This window comes from Zonotrichia albicollis, chromosome Z (genome assembly GCF_047830755.1).
Source record: "Zonotrichia albicollis isolate bZonAlb1 chromosome Z, bZonAlb1.hap1, whole genome shotgun sequence".
Taxonomy (NCBI): Eukaryota; Metazoa; Chordata; class Aves; order Passeriformes; family Passerellidae; genus Zonotrichia; species Zonotrichia albicollis.
Window position 1 is genome coordinate 83,470,716 of NC_133860.1, and position 10,193 is coordinate 83,480,908.

Genomic DNA, 10,193 nt, shown 5'->3' on the forward strand with positions numbered 1-10,193 from the left:
GCACACAGGGAGAGATCTGCAAGTGCCCTAAAAGCCCTAAGCCCTGCCCGTAGCCCAAGATGTATCCACAGAGTATTAAGGCATTGATTACTTCTTCTGAATCCTAGAAAGAGCAGACGAGAGTGTGGTTAGAGGTTTGTGGGTGATAGTTGAGACACCACTGTTACCAAGTGGACAAGGCAAAATGTCAGTGGCCCAACGTGTCCTGTAACTGGCCCCCAAGGTAGCAGAGAAATGGGCTGTTGGAATGTCAGTTCCTAAATACTGCACTGCCTAATCACAAGGCAGTTTGGCACAGCTCAGCTCTGTCATTGCAAAATCACACGCTCCATGTGCGTTGTTGTCCCCTGCCACCAACTGCTCAAGTTACTGATTTTCAATGTCATTTTAGGTGGCCATCAAGAAAATAAATCTTCAAGGACCGAGGAGGATGGAACGAAGCGTTAATGAAATCCAAATCATGAAGAGGTGCAGGAGTCCCAATGTTGTGAATTACTTAGACAGGTGAGTGATTATGGTCTTATCCCATGTGTGCATTTACATACAGTAAACATCAGAGGTTAAAAACCCACTTTGGTCAGTAGCAGAAAGTAGAGTGGTTAATCTTTATTTATTCATATCTCTCTACTCATCTCCAATGGATGAGAAGAGAGTGCATCCTGTCTGCATGAGTCTTCCCTGGCACACCTAGTTTGAAAATTATTCCAAAATTATTCAAAACCTGAAACAGCTGTATCTTCCTTAGTCATCAGCCTCGAAGTTTACTGCCTCCACATTTTTTCGGGATTGATTTTTTAAAGTTTCTTAAGTGCTGATGAACCATACTAAAATGGAATTCCATTGGATTGTTGCCCCTCTTTGCCATTGCTTTTCATGCCAGGGTGAATAGGTGCTTATTTCCAGAAACACCATGCCTGACAGGTTTTATATCTGGGCTGTTTCTAAACTGCATTTTTCACTCACTAGCTGTCTAAGACATCTCCTTTTTCACAGCTGTGCCTTTCTCCTTGAGACTGCACAGATTGCAAACAATGCACAGCCAAGAGGGAATATCTGTTCCTATGATTCTGTCCTTGTCACAAAGGCATCTGGAAATAAGAAACCTGGAAGCAAAAATCAACATAGCCATGCATGTTCATCTCCATGCCCTTATTTCCTTCTTTCAGCTACCTTGTGGGTGAGGAACTCTGGCTGATGATGGAGTACATGGATGGAGGCACTCTGACAGATGTCATCAATGAGTGTGACATCTTTGAAAGCCACATTGCAGCCATCAGCCGGGAGGTCAGCAATCCCATCATTGTTTCCAAGGCCTTGGGCAGGATTGTCTGGGAAACAGGGGCTCAGACCTGCAGTGATTTCCTGTGCCAACCTTTGGTTCTGTGTTGCTGGTATGCTATGGGCAAGTAAAAGCATCTCAAGTGAAAGGCCTGCCAGTGCCCCCTGCACTCCCTGTACTCAGTGCCAGTGCTCTTCTCTCCTGCTGTTGGATTCTCGCTCTGGCTCATGTATTTGCATTTGCTGTTCTCCACCTTGACTCTCTAAATGTTTGCCTGGAGTCTGTCTTCACTGCATTCCTTGCCTGTGAAAGCAAAGGTGCTGGTGGTAGGAATTGAAATGATCAGCAAAGAAAAAAGAGAGAGACTCATTTCTCTCAGGCCTCAGCATACAAGGACAGGAGTGCAGCCAAAATGCTCTTTCCTTCTGAGCACATGCACTGCAGCAGCAGTCATCCTGGCTGGTTTGCAGGGGACAGTCTCCAACAGCAGGTGCTGTTGCTCTTTCAGAAGCTGACATGCCTTTCCTCAGAAAGGTCCTGCTCTGCAAGTGTTGGAGCAGCAAGCTCTTCCTCTCAGTGGCACTGTGTTCTGCCATTACTGCCCATTCCCCTGGAGAGGGAATCTTTTAGATTCTTTGTTGCCTTTCCTGTGGGATGAAATCACATCACTCATTTTTGCCTTCCTCTTTCTGTTTTCTCTCTCAGTGCCTGCAAGGACTGCATTTTCTGCACTCAAACCGTGTGATCCATCGAGATGTGAAAAGTGACAACATCCTTCTCAGAACTGATGGTTCTGTCAAGCTGGGTCAGTATAATCTTGGTCAGGAGCAGCATTCCAGGGATGTGGGTGTGGGGCTGCTTGGCGGGACAGCCAGCTCCCCTAAATGGTGCTGGTGGCAGCGCAGGGACACCCGCTGTGAGCTGAGGGCACAGTTGCAACGCGCACAGAGGTAGGACAAGGAACAAGCAGTCAGGAGTGGCCTTGCTCTGTGTGTGTCCCTTCCAGAGGGAGGGAGTTACAAGTCTAAAGCTTCCAAAGAACAAAAGACACTACTGGAGACAGTGTAAAAAATGGGGGGAGTTTAAAAGTTGCCAATGCCAGGAGATCCAAGACCACATTTTCAAACACTTCTGCTGGGGAATTCTTTGGCTTGCTTTCCTAATTGCATAGAATTCAAATAGAAACAGTGTCTTCCTTTCTCCTCAGGTGATTTTGGCCTCTCTACTCAGCTCAGCCCTGAGCAGAGCAGACGGTGCTCGGTAGTCGGGACTCCTTGGTGGCTGGCGCCTGAAGTCATCACACGTCAACCATATGGTCCCAAAGTGGACATATGGTCTTTCGGAATCGTGGGGATTGAAATGAGAGAACAAGAACCTCCCTACTGGAGTGAAAGTCCCATCACGGTAAGGAGCAAATACTCACTGATCCCGCTGTCTTTCTCACCTGTCCCTTGTCCTGCGTGCCATTGGACAAAAGCCCATTGCCATCTGCCTGAACCACTTCCACCAAGGACCCCTCCTAAAAATGTGCCTGCAACACATCAGCATCTGCTGTACTTTTGGTTGCAGCAGTGGGGGAACTCAAGCCTTATCACATGCAAACAAACTCCAAACAAACTCTATTCTCAGGCAACACTTTCCTTTGGCTTTTAAGTGGTTCCAGTCCTTTGGCTGTGGAGATGGCCTTAAGAGCAGAAAAGAAGCATCTGACAACTGCTGTTATCTTTCCAGAAATGAAGGAAGGAGACTCAAACCCAACAAAGTTTCTAAAACTGTGGTCTTTAGAGATGAGCCTAACTCCCTGAGCAGTTTCCTCTCACTGGGAAACATGCCTGAACCCTGGGCATGAGAGTGTAAAGGCCACTGAGTGTCTTCTGCTGCTTGTGCAGTGCTGCTGAAACACTCGGTCACCGCGTTTCTCTCCTAGCCAAAGGCACATCCTCTGTGTCACCAAGCCAGAGCCTGGTGATGCGGACAGCCTGACAAAACCTCCCATTTCTTTCCTGGCTCTTTCTGGCATGGGCCTACTATTAATGCATTGACTTGAGTAGCCAAATAAGCAGAGGGTTGCCATAGGGATGGCACCTTTCCTTCTTCTGACCATGACAATTTTTCTTTTGCTGCAAAATGGGAAGCTGCAATTTTCAGACTGCTGAGAGACAGAGCTGCAGGTGGCTCCTTTGTGCCCAAGCAGGAATTTTCATCCCTGTACATTTATGCAGCCATCTTAATGTGTCTGTGTTGAAGATGAGATTGCAAATGTTTATTTCCTTACCTGGGGATTAATTGATGGATTGCCTTTCTTTCTTTCCAATTACCATTGTTTTCAAGAAAAGCGCAAATAGCTTGATGAGTTTTGTTCTTGGGCACGTGCGCTTAAAGGACCAACAAGCACTGCAGATATGCCTTTCATGTAGTAACCGATGAAATTAGTTTGTATAGCACGGTCTCTCTTCCAAAAAGCCTCTGAAGCTAGTGTGAATCCTCAGAGAAGCAAATGTGCTTTTGCTGATGTAGCTCCCACTAAACTAGCTCAGTCAATGAAATCAGCTGCCCAGGCAAGATCTGTGGGATGGTGGAAAAGCTGTGGCTGCATCAGGGTTTGGGTTTCTGGTTGGTAAAGGAAAATAATCTCTGGGTCTCTGCCAGGGCAGAAACTGCCACTGAAGAGCAGAGGTTAAACAAAGGGAGGTGGGAGAGCACTTAGAGATGTGAAAGCAGCAAGTACAGCCTGGTGTCTCCTTTTTCTCCAGGCTACACAACTGATAGCCACACTAGGGACCCCACGGCTGCGGCAGCCCAACCGATTCTCGCCTTGCCTGCGTGACTTCCTGAGCTGCTGCCTGCAGACAGACGAGGAGCAGCGCTGGTCTGCCAGGGAGCTCCTGCAGGTAAAATGTCAAGGGGCTGCAGGTGAAACAGGCTCTGAGGGATGGGCTCTTCCTCCACTCAAGTCCAAGGCATCACATGAGTCCCCTTCCTCCTCACCTCCACCCTTGGTGCTCTTCAAATGAAAATGGTGAGGAATCCTAGACTGGGCTGGGCTGGCAGGACCCTGTAAAAGTCCTCTGGTGCAAGTGTCCTGCAAGGAGCAGGGACATCTTTAAAGAGATCAGGTTGCTCAGAGCCCTTTCTCACTGGAGCCGGAATGGTTGCAGGGATGGGGCACCTACAAGCTCTTGGAGCAACCTGTGCCAGGGTCACACCATGCTCCAAGTAAACAAGTTCTGATTAGATCGTATTTGTGTTTAAAAATATTCAGCCACATCCTATTGTAACTGGCCCTGTAAAAAATATCTCCCTCACTTTCTTCAAAGCCACTCTGAAGTCTTGGAAAATGGCAATAAAGTCTCCCTGGGGCCTGTTCTTCACAAAACTGGGTAACTCCACCTCTCTCCACATTTCCTGAGTCAGAGAGCTCCTCTGGCTGTTTTGATCACCCTCTTTTGTCATTTGGTGAGGGTTCAATTTTATCAAATGGCAAAAGAATTGAAGTAGAGCAATGCAGGGTACAGAGACATGAAATGGTGCTGCAGGAACCCAAGGAAGCCAGTCCCAGCCTAGGGCTCAGAGATTTGGCTGTGGGCAGCAGGGGCTGTGGGGGACTCATTGTGAGCCTCCTGGGGGCCCTGGTTTGCACCTCCCAGCCCACCCTTAGAGGTTTCTGCCACGCAAACAGGGACAGCTGGGAGGGACTTGTCCCAGCCCCATCTGCTGCCTGGCACACTCAAGCAGACGGGAACTGTGCCAGGATTACTGCCAGGTTGTGTGGCAGAGAGGGAACTGCAGGACCCGATGCCACTGGGCTGGCCCTGCTGGGAAGGAAGGTGCCATCCAGCACACGAGGGGAGGGGCCGGGCATGGAAAGGCAGACACTGCTCTGTCTCCCTGTGGGAGTCAGCACAGTGCCTGTCTTTCAAAGAGAGGGACCAGTGTGAGGCTTTGCAGTTTTCTGAAAAGAAGAAACTCCAAGGACAGAAAGCACCATTTCTAAAGCACTGGCAGGGCAAAAATCCTAGCAAGATGAAGACACCTACAAAAATGGATGAGTGGGATTCTGGGCCACATTTGCCTGTAATGGCAAAGTCCTGCACATAAAGATGGAGATGTAGATGGTCCCATTGGTCCTCTTCCTGCATCCTTCTAGAAGCCAGAGGAATCCTGTGAAGCACTGAGCTTGGAAAGTCACGGTCCATTATTTTTTGGTGATTTGTTTTTTTTTCCTTTTGGCAGCATCCATTTATAGAATTTGCTGAGCCTGCGTCCAGCCTGGTGCCACTGATTGTTTCAGTGAAGAAGAGGAGGGAGACGAGAATGTGACAATTACATCAGGACCATTTACTCGTCAACCAGTTTAGAGTAGGATTGTAGGGTAGGATTAGGATTAGGATTAGCATTAGGATTAGGGTTAAGGTTAGAGTAGGATTGTCTAATAGGACTGTAGAGTAGGATTGGAAATGAATACAGTTTCTAAAACCACAACTCACCTTGAAGATTCCCTTCCTTCTCACTCTGCGAATACGCTCAAGAATTTCTTCTGAATTGTCTGTTGTTTCTTAAAGGTGGAAAGTGACACGGTGTCTTTGGCATGGTGTGAAAGTGGGGAAGAAGGATGTTCTTCATTCATCCTCTCCAGACCACACTGCCTTTGGAATCTGGCCCACTGGTCTGTTTTTGGCCAGCTTTGGTATTTCTATTGGAGGCAGAAAGGGCAATGGCATTTGAAAGCAAAACCAAAAGAATGAGGCAGCCCAACACCCTGTGCAGATGCAGGCCTTCAGCTGTGATTGGAGAGCATTGGGGCTCCTGCCACTTGGATTTGTATCCCGAAAAGCAATAATCTCTTTGGCTGGAGGAGAGCCTTGCTCAAGTGAGAGAGCAGAAAGATCAGAGAGGGTGCTCAGGAAGGTCTCCTGTGGTGCAGAGCTGTCAGCACCTGGGAGGTGAGAGCAGGCCTGGCCTTGGCCGGAGTGGAGCCCCAGCAGAGCCCCGGCAGAGGCCGGAGCAGGCTGAGCCCCGGCAGAGGCAGGCTGGAAGGAGGCCCTTGGAGCTGCAAGAGGCAGCAGCCGGGCCCTGGGTGCCTGTTCCTGGCAGCGGGTGATTCCTCCGCTCTCAGAGCCCAGGTGGCAGCTGGCTGCTGCCGAGGGGAAGCACAGCCGTGCTGGGCACAGCCCAGCCTGGAGGCATTGGCTGTCTGGAGTGTGCCCAGGAGCAGAGAAAGGCCCAGGGCAGCCGAGGGCCGCTGGGCTGCCTGAGGATTCCTCCTCTTCTGCCGGCTGCCCTGCAACTCCTGGCAAAGGTCAGCAGTGTGTGCAGCACTCTGGGCACCGGGGCAGGGAGCCGGGCTGCTCGGCAGGCTGGAGCACAGGGCAGCCTCCTTCAGGCCCGGCTCTTGTGCCAGGGGAAGCGAGGCCAGCGTGAGGCAGGGACAGCTTGGCAGGGCACACCTGCAGGAGCCAGCACCTCACGCAGCTCTGGGAGGAAGCGCCCGCAATCCTGCAGTTCTGCACTGAGCCAGAGCAAAGGTGTGAGATGCAGAGTGTTTGGCAGAAATATTCAGGCCCACCAGGCCAGCCTGCTTTGTGCTCTCTGGCCCACAGCAAGTGCTGTGCAATGCAGCTCACACCTCTATTGCAGGGCTGTTCTTTTTCTCTGTAATCATCGCTCAGCTGTCTCTCACTGTCATACTGCTGGCTGAAGACCTGTCTCTTCCATATCCCCTATAAAAAGACCTTACCTTAGATTCTCAAACTTAGCATGCATGCATGTGTGAAAAAAAACCCCACATACCTTTAGGAAAATCAAGACAATAAAGCAGATTTCATTTATCAAACCCACAGCAACTGCATTAAAATGTGGGTGTATGAGCCTTTCTTCAAAATTTTCTTAAGAATATCTCTAGAGTAATTTTCGAGAGATAAGTATGCTGCTCCTAACAAGTGCAGATTACTTGCCAAAGGGTAATCAATCATCCATTAAGCATTCCAGCAGTTGCGTAGCATTTTTTTCTGATAACTGATCCCTGGATATTGCAACCAGCTTCTGACTTGTGTCTGCCCACTTCTTTTCCATGTTCTGAGCCAAGAGCAATAGTATCCTTGTGTGTGCATCTGAACACATTGGATACTGACACCCCATCCTATTGCCTATGTTCTCCCACAGAAAATTCCTTGCTCTTTTTTCTCTGCCTCCAAAGGGGATCTGCGGTCCCTGCCGGGCAATGCTTGTTGTGGGCTGTCAAGGCAGAGGCGATGCTCTGGTGCACCTGGCGCAGGTGAGCCTCGGGCCCGGGCAGGGAGCGATGCTCCGAGCTGCCGCGGATCCGGCGGCGAAACCGAGCGGTGCCGTGGCCTGGCTGGGAAGCACTGCGGCGCCCGTGGCGCTGCCTCCCCGGCCAGGGCTGTGCTCTCAGCGCCGCCGGGGCTGCCGAGCAGCGCTTTCCACGCGCCTCCGCCTCCGGAGCCAGCCCCGCAGCCGCGCTCTCCCGAACCGCACTGACCCGCGCCCGCTCTCGGCCCGGCTGCAGGACTCCGTGATTCCGGGCTCTCCGGGTTCCCAGTGCGCCTGCAGGAGCCTCCGCTCCTGGACGCCCGCCCTGGGCTTTCTTCTTCTACGTCTTTCTCCCCTTTCCCAGGCCCTCTCCACTCTACTCCGGATCTGCCCCCTGTTCTCAGGTTCTCCCCCGTCTCCTGGGTTCTCCCTCCTCTCTCGGGTTTTCCCCAGTCCTAAGCTACCCGTTGTCCCAAGCTCCCTCCTTTCCCGGGCTGTAGCCAGTGCTTTTATTCGTCTCCCTGGATCTCCCCTTCTCCCGATTACTCCTCCCTCTTCCAGGATCTCCCCCCTCTCCCAGGGCTCTTTCCTGTTTCCCTGGCTCTACCCTCTTGGAAGGCTCCCCACCCTTTCCCACGGATCTCACTCCTCCTGTCCCGTGATCTCCCCTACTCCAGGGCTCATCCCCCTCTCTTGGGATTTTCCCCCTCCTCGCAGCATCTCTCCCCTCTCCCGCCCACTCCTCCCTCTGCCAGGTCTCTCTCCCCTCTGCCGGGATGTCCGCCCGGTCCCGGAGCGCCCCATGGCCCCGGCCCCTCGCCGCCCGTCCCTCGCCGCCTCGGCCGGGCCGCTCCGGGGCCGCGCTCGGAGCGCAGCGGGGCCGGGCCGGGGCCGCCGGGGCCGCGTCAGCTCCGCCCCGCGGAAGGAGCCGCGACAGCGCCCCGGCAGCGGCCCCGCGCAGGCGGAGCGGCCCCGGCTGCGCCCGGAGCTGGGCCTGGCAGGGGCTGCGGCCTGGGAGAGCTGCTCCGGCCTCGCTCCGGACACGAGCAGCTCCGACCTGTGCTCGCTTTGTACCCTCAAGGCTGCCGGATGCCTTGCAGTGAAGCTGCAGTGCCCGGGCTATTCCGGTCTCTTCTGGTCCTCAGCTGAATATTGCTGGTCAGGGCTCTATGTAGGAATCACGAAACGGACGGGACTGCTGCGGAACGCGCCTCGAGCTGTTTGTTTTCCAGCGTCAGTCTCATTACATGGTTGTTACAGTGGGAAGATGCCAGCAGCTCACATCCCTGGCAGGAGGCAATGAACTTTATGGTACAACTTACTTGAAAAGTTTTTTGATCACTCACACAAAGCAAAAGCACATTGACAGTAGTTCTGTGCAACCACTATAAGCACACGTACCTTTTGTTAAAACACTGCTTGCTTCTTTCAAACACTATACCTGCTCGTAAGCCTTAAAACACAATGCACAGAGCTCCATTATTGTGATAAATAGGTATCATTCGTGCTGATAAAACTTGAGACAGTAATTGCTATTGAGACAGTAATTAATATTTGAGAATAATAAATAGTTGAAAAGTTGTAATGCCAAAGAAGAGAGGGAGAGGAGGGGCTGCACCCCCCTTCCCAGCAGCTGTTCTCAAGGACCACAGGAAAGAAGCTGAAGATACAGTTGCTAAAAATGAACAAGAACCTGGTTTGGTCCCAACAAATGCTAATTATAAGGGATTTATTGCCTTGATATGTAGATGGAGTGATACGTTAGTCTTGGCTTACATTGGCTGTACTGGCTACGTACTGGCTTGATGCGCATGTGTAACCCAACGGTGAATTAAAGGACAACAAAGAAGACTATAGGGCCTTCATCAGTGACGACCCCCAAAGACTTGTGCGACCACCAAACCGAGTGGTGGCGCATGCGTGGTAAAGGTGGTGAGGAAGGCGGAGACAAAAAAGAGACGAAACGAAAATAGCAGGAGATGGTATTGACATACAGCATATAAGGGGTGATTTTCACTTGGCAAGCTTGTATGTAAAGTGGGAAGGGTCAAGAACTCTGCCCTCCGTACCCCACAGTATCTTTTGCTTATGTGCTATTATTTGAACCAAATTATCGCTTATTTATATATTTTCTAAACTATTCAATTAAAATTACTGCTACCTAAATATTGTTTAGGTTTTTTTTTTTAAGGGATAATTGTGCAAATATAACAATTATTAAGCTTAGAAGTTCCTAATATCTTTCTAGAGATACTTTTCTGTAGCTTAGGGAGTCATTCCAGCCAAGTGTTAATACACTGGTGCGCCAGTATCAATCAAGTTAGAATGAGCAGCCCAATTCAGCTCCACGGAGCAGCCTCTGGACTGACTGACAGAAGTTCCCAGGCAATGGGAGCTCTCCTAAGATGCAGACATTGCATTGGTTCAGAGTCTGGGGCACAGAGATAGACCAATGAGATGTCTTGGCCTGGGAGTTTTGAATGGGCTAAATGGGCTGTGGGTGCTGAAGGCAATAAACGAAGCTGTTTGCTGATGACCAAAGGGAGTTCTGTTGTGTGTTACATCTCAGAGATATGAATGTCCTGGATTCTACAGTAATAGACACAAACCATTGTTCTATTTGTCCTTACTTTTCTACTTCTTA